The sequence below is a fragment of the Engraulis encrasicolus genome, chromosome 20, assembly GCF_034702125.1.
Source record: "Engraulis encrasicolus isolate BLACKSEA-1 chromosome 20, IST_EnEncr_1.0, whole genome shotgun sequence".
In the NCBI taxonomy this organism is placed as follows: domain Eukaryota; kingdom Metazoa; phylum Chordata; class Actinopteri; order Clupeiformes; family Engraulidae; genus Engraulis; species Engraulis encrasicolus.
The window spans coordinates 37,794,203-37,808,103 of record NC_085876.1 but is presented as its reverse complement, the minus strand read 5'-3'; positions in this window follow the sequence as shown (position 1 = coordinate 37,808,103).

The following is a 13,901-nucleotide window of genomic DNA, read 5'->3' as shown; positions in this document are numbered from 1 at the left end:
TACAAGTTATTAATGCAGGCATTAACATTGTATGTATTAAGGCAAATAGATGTATTCCCAAATTAAAGTGTTACCGCATTGTTCTGTGTTTTATAGGGCTACGTTTCTTCGAAAACGTCTTAAGTCATGTTGCCTACTGTTTGTACACAATGCACTATCCCTCATCCTCATCAACAATTTATATGTAGCTTCTTCAGTGCAGTGGCTGAACTGACACACTTGATGTACCGGTGCAATACACACACACAAACACACACACAGACACGCACACACACACGCACACGCACACGCACTCGCACACGCACAAACACAAACACAAACACAAACACAAACACAAACACACACACACACACACACACACTCACACACACACACACACACACACAAACACGAACACACACATGTCACACAAACACACACACATTTGCCTTATTTAGCAAGCAACACTCAGCCATCCCCCATGTCTCACTTCTCAGTAACAGATGGCTCAGAGCAGCACACTGGTATAATCCAGACCTGTCATTCAACCATCTCCCTCTTGCAATAAATACACTGGGCCCACCGACCTACAGACTGACACCTCAATTACACCGGCAGTTATTAGCTGTGTTGGATATTGAAGCTACGGTGTTCTTGGCAGCAAGATCTCCTTGGCGACTGGAGAAATGCTGCTTAATACTGCTGGAAAGTCTCACATTACTTTTATACATCAGCTCCATGAACAACAACATAAGCTAATAGACACATTCATGGCATTCTTTTTAGAAGACTTATCGGCTTATATTTCAGTTCAGTCAGTTCCCTGTGTAGTTTGTTTGTGTAGTTTGTAGTATGTTTTAGGGCTGGGACTCGATTAAAATTTTGAATCGAATTAATCTATAGGCTTTGAAATTAATTAATCGAATTAATCGTATTTTAATCGCATTTAAATATCTGACTTGAGAACAGTAAAACGTTTTTTTTTTCACATGGATTTTGTCTAATGACAATAAATAAGATATTGCTCCTTTTTAAAAGAAGAGAGAATTATTCTCAATTTCAGCAGGCTGTTCACCATCAAGCGTAATAAGCTAGGCCTATATTTTGTAGTGCGATTAAAATGAGTTAATTGTTAATTTTGGTGTGATTAATTAATCGTAATGAATGCATTAATGTCCCAGCCCTAGTATGATTGTGAAAAGATTGACAGGGCCCGACACTGAGTGATTATTAACCCATAGAGCTCTAAAGAGCATATCACACAGGATATTCTTTTCACAACACATCGCTAAAAGCAACATTGCACAACATCTTTGAGTTAGTTAAAGGAGAACTCCACTTTTTTGAACATTAAGGCCATTTTCTGAGTGGTCTACAATGTTTTAGAGTCCCCCTCACCGTTTATTTCATGTTTGCTGCAGTCTCTGTTATTTGGCTTATTTGGATTTGATCTCAACCAGCTTTAGAATGGCCGTCTATGGGCACCTGCAACTCTGTTCTTAAAATCACCTTTAACATTTGTTTTCAAGAATATGCAACTCACCAAGTGTTCAGCAGTACTCACTGGTGTTCCTTAACAATTTTTGTAGCGAAATATGGAATCTGTGGTGTTTTATGTGCGTTTTATGTAGCAATTTGTAAATTAAGTTTCACTTTCACTTTCACTTTCTTTCACAAAATGGCAAATAAAAAATGACAGAAGCCATATTTCGCCTTGAAACTTGTTAGGGACTGCTAGTGAACACCTCTAACCACTTTGTGAGCTGTAGACTTTCGAAAACAAATGTTTAAGGTGATTTTAAGAACAGAGTTGCAGGTGCCCATAGACAGTCATTCTAAAGCTGGTTGAGATAAAATCCAAATCAGCCAAATAACAGAGACTGCAGCAAACATGAAATAAACGGTGAGGGGGACTCTAAAACATTGCAGACCACTCAGAAAATGGCCTTAATGTAAAAAAAAAATGAAGTTCCCCTTTAATCCCCTTCGATGCTTAAATACAGTTTTTCTTGATCACTTTAACACGATTTTTTAAACTGACTCACACAAAGTCGTCATGATCACTATTTCAGCAAAGCAAAAGACACGTTGTGCATATGTGTTAACACATTCTTGTTGACTTGACATATTTCCCATTCATATAACACAGTTTTTGCTAAACAGTTAACGCATGAGCCATTTAAGTAGTGCACATTTCATTGTTTAAGCTCTGATAACCATACAGAAAAATCTACTCCTGACTTTTAGGAACTACCGTCAGTTGTGTGAACACAACAGAGCACCTATTTGACACTCCTTCTCAAAAATCTTAATTTAGCAATCAGTCTTTATACACAGTGTCTTCTTGTTTGTTCTTGGCATGGAGTTCTTTTGCAAATTTACTGTAAGTTCATTCTCATACTGCAACATCATATTTTACTTCACACATATTGTCTGTAATACCGTTATCAGCCATTAGTACATTTTCATTACAGTAAAAAAAGTAAACAAACAAACAAACAAACAAAAACTACATGAAAGCATTTTCAATCCAATTCTTTGCAATAAGACATTATTGTTACACGGACCCACTACCTAGCCTACTGACAATTTTACATAAGAAAAGACACAACTCAAATCCTTATGCAAAGCATTTACTGGGCCTGCTATCTCTCAGTCAGTAGAACCTGATCAAGCAGAGTCAGTGGCTAAGTAAAAGAAACAACAATGGAACTGGCTTGAAAGTTATGTAAGTGACAACAGTGTTAAGTAAAGGCAAATTGTGTCAACATGATAGCCGCGTTCTGGATTTTTACGACCATTGTGTAATGACTGACTGGGAGTGTTCATACACTGCTATGCAGTGTGTATTGGACCGAAGACAGAGTTTGCTTTTATTGCATATGTTAAATATTTTGGAAACATAATAGCCTTTTGCAAACAAAGATGTTCTGTTTGGAGAATCGGTTTAACTGGTTAGCCCGTTGCATGAACTGGTATGAAAATGTGCTTTTTGGAGTGACAACTGTGTCAAAGCAATCAAGAAAAACTGTAAGTCATGAATGTGTCACAAATTGAATGAATGAATGAATGAATGAATGAATGAATGAATGAATGAATGAATGAATGAATGAATACCAGGGCCCATGGTACAAAAGAAAAATAGTCAGGCACACAATATTCAATGCAATTATAACAACCTACGTTCACCATACAACATATACTGTAGGTCCATATGACATTTACCGCAATCATGACTAATAAAACCATCCACACGCACACGCACACACACTTGCATGCACACACACACACGCACACACACTTGCATGCACACACACACACACACACACACACACACACACACACACACACACACACACACACACACACACACACACACACACACACACACACACACACACACACACACACACACACTCAACCCAGATAACCATGGAAGAGGAGATTTTATCTATTGGTTTGTAATAGATGACTAAAAGGATGCTTTTTGAAGTTGGAGATAGAGGGCGTCACGTTCAAAGCTTCATTAATCTTTTTTTTCAAATCTTTGACACCTTACAAGCAACACTCATATTGGTGCACGCACACCTGCGATATTTCCCTAGAATGAGTGTTGTGTTTTGCATGTCACCCACACGTATCTCTGCCGTTTTTATTAAATTAGTTCATCCAAAATGAATGGAGATCAGCCGGTGAAATGGTGTGCCATGACGATCACACAATGTATTTGTTACAGCCATTCGCTTCTTAACTTGTGCAATGAAACCGCTAAAGAACTGTTCACACAGGTAAAACCACATGCCACGACTTTACTTTAAAGGGACACTGTGTGAGATTTTTAGTTGTTCATTTCCAGAATTCATGCTACCCATTCACTAATGTTACCTTTTTCATGAATACTTACCACCAGCATCAAATTCTAAGTATTCATTATGACTGGAACAATTGCACTTTTCATACATGAAAAGGGGGATCTTCTCCATGGTCCGCCATTTTGAATTTCCAGAAATAGCCATTTTTAGCTGCAAAAATGACTGTACTTAGACCATACTAGAAAATATTTTTTTATTACTTGATAAACTTTAATGTAAAGATCAAAGTTGGCAATAGGCAGCCCAGTTTCAATGAGCAGCATAGTTGCAGTACCTATTTTGACCATTTCCTGCAGTGTCCCTTTAAGTCTAGATTCACCGTTGCCTCAGAGCCTATGCAAAAAAAAAATCACTTGGTCCCACCTTTTTCTTGGCCCTGTAGTAAGTAAGCAATCAATCATTTGATAAATTATATCCGAAGTCGCCATTTGTCAGCAGTTAAACAGATTGTCAGTCTTAGCAAAAAAGAAAAATAATGAAAGATAAGTGGCATGTTTGTGTTTTTCGAGTTCTGATCAGGCCCATTTGTGACCTCCTGTTGAAGGGGATTTATGACCGGCAACCAGGCCCGCCGACACGAGGGGACAAAGGGGTATGTTGTCCTGGGCCCAGTGAAATAGGGGGCCCCAGAATTTGGTCCCCTCTACATTGTATGTATTAGGTAGGGGGGCCCTTTCAGATTACTTTGTCCCGCGCCCAGCAAAAGCTGTCAGCGGCCCTGACTGCCACAGTCTACGCTTACACTTACGTCTGAGCCAATGTGATTCATTGCCCATTTGATGAGTATTTTTCTTCTGTTTGGCCATTTGTCAAGGGAGCGGGAAATACCCTTGTGGTTCCTCACTCAGTTTCGCAGGGAAATTCATCCTTGCCGGGGCCTGCGCTGTCCACCAAAATCAATTACAGACCAGAAAAGCAGCATGATGTGACACATGCAATTTGAAGAAACAGCCAACATGTTTGCCTGGTGTTGTTTGTCAAAAAATATGTCAATGGACAAAGCGGCAAACTTTTTGACAAATGCAATTGAGAGGTAATCGGGTCATTTGTCCTTGAAAATGTTGTCCAGTGGGAAGCGATTGATATCATGCCCTCTCAAAGTCCTGACATATTTGTTTATTTGTTTTCCCTTTCATCATCCTTGGCTCAAACGTTAAAACTCTAACAGCATCAAGCAAAACTAATAGCCATTTTCATATTAAAAATATTAAATTATGAGGACTTGTGATGCTTGAAATTGTCAAGAGCACTACACATGCATAGCATTAAATAAGGCAGGACATTTACATTTTAGACCCAGGCATGTGGATACCATTACATCTAAACATAAAGGTCACAAAACATCAAAGGTAAGCATGCAATATTAACGAAAAATCCTTACGGTGTTAAGGATAAACAAAGCAAAACGCTGTATTGTTTCATGTGCATAGTAGGGCTTTTGGAAACACTTTACAATAACTACCCAAAAAAGCTTAATAAACACTTTATTAACATTTAATTATAATTAACATTTAACAAAGCATTTACAAATGTTTGTAAATGAGTAAGAACCAAACTACGACAGCACAGTGGAGTGGCAATCAACTTCTACTGTGTGAGTTTTATGTGGTTTCATGCCTTCTGGTCTTTGGAGGATAAACTTACAGGACCGATAAGACTGAGCAGTGTCTGTGGTGTTAACATAGTATTTATTGCCCATTTATAAACATTTGTAAACATTTTGCTGATAATTAGTTAATTATTTATGAAGTGTTTATAATGTATTATTATTTAGTATGTGCTCTGAGTTGGTCAAGATCTCACTCTTTAAAGCATACTGTACACCATTGTATACAGCACACCTGTGGTGCCACTACAAACAGGGCAGCATGAGGAAACTCATGGTGGCATACAATGACAGCATGAGGCTGCTGCTCAGAATTCCTAGGAGGTCAAGTGCAAGCGAAATGTTTGTCAATGCTGGGGTACCTACTTGTGCAGCTGTGCTGCGAAATCTTATGTATAAATTCATGTGCAGGGCATCTGAGTCACAAAATACCCTAGTTGCTGTCCTGGCCAGCCCTAAATGTAGCTCTGTGAGACTCTTCTCAAACATGTGGAATCACTGGCGAGCATGCTTGTATGTGGGACAATGACTTGAGAATTATGATATATCTGTGTTTTTTTCCCCCTTCTTTTCTTTGTCAGTTGTTTTTTAAGATATGTACTGTGTTGTGATGCCTTGTCTTTTTAATGTGATATGGATCCCCCTTGGTCTGGAATAAAGAATGAATTGAATTGAATTGAATTGAATTGAATGCTTTTTTGGGGTAGTTATTGTAAAGTGTTACCAGGCTTTTTTCAACACACTTCAATTTGAAGGTGCATTTCATCATGGGGTATATTGTACTAACATTGAACAATTACACTATAAAAGCCAACTTGAAGGTTTTAAAATAACCCAGTGGTATTCTTGTTACACATATGGAGACTATGGGTAAAATATTTGTTAAAACTCCTGGGATCTCCGGAAAAATTAGCTTTTATGTATGCCTTCATTTATTTGCCTTCACGTTGTTTTGTATTTATGATGTATGTGGATGTCAAAAGAGTTTACGTCCAGCATTTGGAAAGAAGACATCTCAAACACAAACAGTTAGTTCACCACACATCGCTGAACAGTTAAGTTGTCATTCCATGAATGTCCAGCAGATGGGGCTCAGCACCATAGCAGCAGCTCATGAATGGCAACCATACTCCTGAAGCGCAGTGTGATCTAATGACCTCTACCAGATCATGCCCAACCAAAATACCTGACTGGAGGTCTCACCACAAAGCCCTCTCAGCTTCTCAAACCCATTTGTGAGCGTTTGGTTTGTGCTCGGCAATAATGTGGTGCCCGTCCTGTCACCTTTTAAAACCCTAACCCCACCCCATCCCACCCCTCTCTACAAGTGACATTTCAGTGAGATTAAACAATAGTGCACACAAGACAGAAGACGTGTGTCGTTGCATGAACATGAATCACCAACGTACACACAACTAAAAGCACACCACGTATGCAAGCACACCACGCACGCACGCACACACACACGCACACACACACACACGCTCACACGATACACAGTGACCTCTGGCTGGCATATTGGTTGCCAGGGTTTAAGATTGCTGACGGCGAGCGGGGAGCAGGATGAGATACGCCAGGCGAAAGTATTGATCCGGAGACATTTAACGTGATCTGTGGGATACAGTACGCGCCCCGACATGCTACACCAAAGCACACGTCCTGTGTCCTGTCCTGTCCTGTCCTGTCCCCACCTCTCAAACCGCCCCAGCCAGGGCCGTAACCAGACATTTTCAAATATCGGGGTCAAATACTGCGTGCTGTACTGCATACTGTACATTAAGAATGCTTCAAACACTTCAGTCAAACTCTTAAGTTTGTTTTCATTCATCACTGCCTTGAGAATAAATGGGGGTGGCATATACATGAATTCATCATTGTTGTTGACTATATATCGATTTACATCATAGATAAATTTCACATTACTGAAAAAAAATTACAGAGGACATGACCTCTGTGTCCTCGATGGTAGTTACGGCCATGGCCCCAGCCAGTGCTGACATTGGCCTGCCGAAAACTGTCAGACCCGAGCAGGCAATAGGGCTTTATGACATCATATTCACATTCCATAGCAAATGGGGGTGATGGAGGAGGATATGGAGGGTGTGGACTGGGCTGGGGTGGGTAGGTTTCATCTATCGTGGAATGAAACCCTTTGGATGGAAACATGTCTAGAAGTTTATTTCGGCTGTGATTGCCAAGGTTAAAAGCCTTCCTATGGTGCATGAAGACTGTAATACGTATCCACCCACCTACCTTTCTTTCTCCCTCTCTGTCATTCTCTTTCTCTGTCATTCTATTTCTCTGTCATTCTCTCTCTCTCTCTCTCTCTCTCTCTCTCTCTCTCTCTCTCTCTCTCTCTCTCTGTCTCTCTCTCTCTCTGTCTCTCTCTGTCTCTCTCTCTCTCTCTCTCTCTCTCTCTCTCTCACACACACACACACACTCTCTCTCTCTCTCTCACTCTCTCCCGTCGTTTGCCAGTCAATAGAGGTGGGCTATATCCGTGGTAATTTCCTACACAATGAGCCGCGCACAGAGAGGTTAATGCATTCTCACTGCTCACACACTACAGTACCGTACAGCCATGCAAGAGAAGATGAACAGACAGAGAGGTACACAGGAAATGAGAGCAATTGTGAGAGGATGTGAGCGAGAAAGACAGACAGATACAGAGAGAGTGTAAGAGAGAGAGAGAGAGAGAGGGAGAGAGAGACAGGCAGACAGAAGGAGGAGGAGATGGAGGTTGGAGGAGGGATGGACATTGATGGAGAACAATTAGGTAGAGGAGAAGGCTGCCTGTCAGTGTCGAAAAATTACAAAAGGCATATGGCTGCATAAATATTGAAAGAGGGGAGACCGATAGAGCGAGGAGATGGAGAGGAGAGAGGGGTGGACATTGATGCAGAGCAATTAGAAGAAGAGAGCTGTATCTGACAGAGTGGAGAAATTGCAAAAAAGCACATGGGACTAGAATTGCTACAGGGGGAAGAGGAGAGGAGAGGAGAGGAGAGGAGAGGAGAGGAGAGGAGAGGAGAGGAGAAGAGAGGAGAGGAGAGGAAAGGAGAGGAAAGGAGAGTAGAGGAGAGAGGTGATGAGAGGAGAGGAGAGGAGAGGAGAGTAAAGGAAAGGTAAAGGAGAATAAAGGAGAGGTGTAGGATAGGTAGATAAGGGCAGGAGACGAGGAGGCAGAGGAGAGGCCAGGCGAGTGTGATAGAGGAGAGGAGAGGAGAGGAGAGGAGAGGAGAGGAGAGGAGAGGAGAGGAGAGGAGAGGAGAGGAGAGGAGAGGAGAGGTGAGTGTGGTAGAGGAGATGAGAGGAGAGGAGAGGAGTGGAGAGGAGAGGCGAGTGTGATAGAGGGGAGGAGAGGACAGGAGAGGCGAGTGTGATAGAGGAGATGAGAGGAGAGTAGAGGAGAGGAGAGGCGAGGAGAGTGAAGAGAGGAGAGGAGAGGAGAGGAGAGGAGAGGACAGGAGAGGTGAGGAGAGGAGAGGCGAGGCGAGTGTGATAGAGGAGAGGAGAGGAGAGTGAAGAGAGGAGAGGAGAGGAGAGGAGAGGAGAGGACAGGAGAGGTGAGTGTGATAGAGGAGAGGAGAGGAGAGGAGAGGAGAGGAGAGGAGAGGCGAGGAGAGGAGAGGAGAGGAGAGGAGAGGAGAGGAGAGGAGAGGAGAGGAGAGGAGAAGAGAGGAGAGGAGAGGCGAGTGTGATAGAGGAGATGAGAGGAGAGGAGAGGAGAGGGACATGGAGAGGTGGGTGGGTGAATATTGAAAGGGAAAAAGGACTGCCATCAGACCTCGTGGAGTGAGTGGTGGTCGTGGTATACTAAGCAGCGCTGCGGTCTCCCATCAAAACATCTGACTCACTGTATATAACATGACACTCTCATGACCATTAAGATGAAGGGAGGATAATGACCAGATGCATTTCATGCAGTGTGGCTGACCTCTGCGTGTCTGCATTTCAGCCATTAGTGAGGGCTTCTCTTGTGTTGCGTTGGGGAATAAATGCCGGACAAATGTGTTTAAAACAAGTGCTAAAGGCATGCTAGTAAAAAACAAATGTGTGTGTATTTCACAGTTCGAAAAAGTCCCTTGCTCAACAAAGCGTGCAGGTACCAGGTCAAGGTTGGAAACACTGTGGAAAACTAGAGTCAAATAAAAGGAAAAAATCCACTCTGAATATCCACTTGTTTGCGACACAGTGTGGTCCTCTGCAGGCCTGAACTGCTGTATCTGGCATACAGGGCATTTTGCTTGTGGCCCAACAGTCCTTGGGGGCATATGCTGTTATTTTAATATTATTTATTATTTTTTTAAGATCATTTGGATGGGGATGCCCATTGGTATGAGAGGCTTGTCTAAGCAAGATAGACACTAGCAATTGTGTTGTTGTCCCTGTCCAGCCCTAGTTCCCCGCATAGAGTGCAAGTTGCAATGTTCCCTACATAGTCTAGTCTAGTACAGTACAGAAGTGCATAGTGCTTGCTACTGTGTGCTGAAGGAGAGAGCCTTTCGTATTCGACACAGGTGACCTTTGTTGTTAGCATTAATAAGAGGACACAAAATGTCCTCAGCCGGTCCTCAATGGCTGCCACGGATGGCTACCAAGTGGCTTAACAAGCACGACCATGACAACCAACGACAACAGGTTCGCCTCACCTCACCTGTCAAATGCCCTTCACCGAAGGGTGTTTCCTTTTGTCGCTAATGAGAGCTGCTTGCTAACCTTTGCTAGGCAACCGGCAGCCACTGCTGACACTGTCATTGCCTGCTCCACATAGCAGAGAGGGATCCCTCGTATGCGAATGTGCTTGTGACATGATTGGGCTTGTGGTGGAACAGTGTGAAGATCGTGTTAGAAGATTGTCTGGTCTCTCTCTGTCTCTCTCCCTCTTTCTCTCTCTCTTTTTCTTTCTCTCTCTCTCTCTCCACGCCCTTGCCCTACATCTCTTACATTTAACACAACAAGACCTCTCATCGATTTGGCGATCAAATTGAGTTTCTGTGAGCAGGAAATTAGCCTGTTTTGCGATGGATGTTTACATGGACCATGGGATACAATTAGGCCGCTTCTTCACATGACCGGCTGGTAGGGTTGCAGAAAGGTTGAGAGGTTTACCGGTATATGGCCTTGTTCAAATTAAGGAGCTCAAAGGCCCTCTAAAACATGAAACTACTTAGGGCTGGCTGTACCATCATACGTGTATTACTATAATGCAATAAAGGAATCGGTACACCAGTGAACTGCATCTAGCCGCATAACAATCTCCCATGTACCATTTAGTTATGGTAAATATTTGACCTGTGTAAAGTTAATTAGGCTACAGTTTAGTTGATTCACAAATTAAGTTGCTGGCAAGTACAAATGACACAGTAAAAAATGGACAGGCAAGTGCTATTTGAGGAATGGAAGTAGGTCTATACAAATGTCTTTGTTGCACATCACAAACATACTGTATGCTTGGCAAGGGCGCTGGAACGAGTTCTAAAGTGGTGGTGCATTTTTTTCTTCATTCTTTATTTCTTAACAATATTACTGCTGCTTCATTCCCATCTTTTTTCTGCTGTAATAGTTGAGAAAGCCTCCTTTGGGGAGCCCAAAAGTGGGGATGCAAATGCACCACCACATCCCCCTTTCTGGCACCTATGATACTTGGGCCTGTGTGCACACCCCATTCCTCTCAATAACAGCGTTACATGTGTAACCCCACCAATGGCCACTAGTGGGTACTCAACAGGTCAAGGGTATTCAATTGAATGAATTAATAAAAGGAGGAGGCTGATGTGCAAAAATAATATCAATTTTATTAATTAACAAGATAAAGAAAAATGAATAAACAGAACTAAACAGAAAATAACTAAGTCAGCTGTGGCAAATCACAAGGGCAAGTAGACTCCACTGTGCTCACCCGACTAATGAATAAATACACCCACCCGTTACCCACACGGCAAGCTGGGCCAACTCCGGGCCGTACACTACACACTACAAGGGTTAACACCAGGGGGTTAGCCTGGTTACACAGCACGGCAAGCTGAGCCAACTCAGGGCTGTACACTACACACTACAAGGGTTAACACAAGGGTTAACTTGTTTACACCGCACTCAGGGAAGGAATCCCATACACTACACTCGTGAGGGGTGTACTACTAAGCCCCCTTTTCCAGCGACCCAGCCACAGCCTGACTAAAATAAATGATTATAACAAAACATAAAGAAAAGACAGACATAAACACAAAGACTGGAGGTGGTTGAGGCGGTACCCAAAATCAAGCGAGCCTGATATTCACGTTCTGACTATTGAGCTTCTTTCGAATTAAATCTCACAATAATTATATAAAAAAAACAGTGGTTGCATTAACATCTGTAAAACAACACATACGATACACAATCATTAATCTCACATCTTCATAGTCATTTAAAATGAGTTAAACCACAATGTGTAGATACAACTTAAACTACCTTGTTACTTTATGGTTTGCACTCTCGATTTCTGTCCAGGCCAGCACCAGGAAATGGTAGGGTAATACTGTAGCAGCAGTAAAAACAACAACATGACCATTTCAGTAGAATGCACACAAAATGGCGCCAAGGCCACACAAACACATACACTTCGAGTAGATTAGCTTGACAGTAATAATCAGCATGTGTTGAACAGGCTCTTGCAAAAGGTAACATCTCACACAAATTACCTCTTTAAAGTCCAGTCCACCGAATGGAAGCTCTAAAGTGCCGAACCTTGATTAAAAGTTGGTTAAAAACTGCTGGGGTAAACGTTCAGATGGAGAAGATTTTCACCGCCGGCAGCTAAAGTGTAACGAGTGCTTCTCTCCTCGCGTTTGCCGCGAGTGTGTGGTTTAAAAGAACAAAGAAAATCAGAGCTACCAGGTCATGTGACCAGTGCAGAGATGCCAACCAATCGGGACCTAACTTAGATTTAAAGGGCCAGGGCAAGTGCCCGTCACATATTCCCCCACTTTTTAAGGGCACCGTCCCGGTGACCACTAGTGCCATGGCCGAAAAGAGTTCTTGGTAACAGCTGTGGATGGCGTTCCTCTCGAACAGACTTCTTCTGTCGCTTGGTGATAGGGTCGAGGGAGTCTTTCACTGCGAGTACTCCGGTTGTCGATAGCACTCTACCCTCCTTTCCTGGGGCATAGGGGCTGCACTGAGTAGAGTTGCACCGTTTTCCCCCGACTCTTGAACATACACTTAAACAACAACAGCCAACGGTCTTCCTGAGCAGACCTGGGACAGGGACAGACTTCTTCTGCTTCTTGGTAATAGGGTCAAGGGAGTCTTTTACTGCGAGTACTCCAGTCTTCGGTAGCACTCTACCCAGGACCTCCAAGCCCAGCTCCAGGTAGCCCAGGTACGGAATGGCCAGTCCATTATCCACTTTTCTCCAAAGCCAAGCACATGGCTGCATAACTTTTCCAATCTATGGCTGTACACACAAATTGAAAGAGTTCTCTGTTGTTGCAGTCGCCATCGAGCCTGTCTTTAACAGGCAGTGTGTGGCCTTTCCGCAAAACGAACGTCGATGATGGGGCAGTTTCCACTACACTGAACTCGAAGCTGACTGTTCCTCTGAGCACAACCAAGCCCCTCCCAGTGCCTGACTCTCAACACTGGAGGGCGCTAGTTTTCCTGTGGCCTTCGCATGGCATCTCCCCTCCGTGGCTGTAGACACGGGTCGACGGGATCCTCTGTTGCTGCAGTCGCCATCGATCCATTATGTAAACGGCAGCGTGTAGTCACCCCTCCAAAACGAACGTCGATGATGGAGTAGTTACCACTACGCTGTGAAGACGATGGAGCTGACTGTTCCACTGAGCCCAACAAGTCCCCTCCCAGTGCCTGGCTCACGGCACCAGAGGGCGCTAGTTTTCCTGTGGCCCGACACTACAGCAGGCTACATCCTCAGCGGGCCCCCCACTGTGAGGCACTGGCCCGGGCCCGGGCCCTGGCTCTGGTGGAATGGCGGCCTGACATACACTGGCTTTGTGTCCTTCGTAATTAAGACACAGGCAAGACTTACATGAATAAGCACTAACTTCCTGCTGCCGGCGGTGATAAAACTGGCGGTAAAGCGTATTAAGAGACTTAAAACAGTGGAAATTCTCGTTTAAAATACCTGGTGGACTGGACTCTACTACCCCCCCAGCTTCCCCACCCAACACCTCACACACAAGCAAAGTCTTTTCCAATGGAGGACCTGGACAGGCCGAGAGAGACCGATATGCTTCTTCACTCCAGTCCTCTACCGAAATGTTCTCAACTGGCCTCTTTTCTGTAGCAGTCAGACCTGATACTGTGACAGCAGTCTGGAAAAACGGCCGCTGTGATGCCACCCCTCCGTCCAGAGAGGGTTGGCTACCTCGAAGCTGCTCGTTGACAGCCTGCAGCTGTTTCGTCAAGTCTGTGAAGGCCCTCACCAGAGCCTCCAGGCT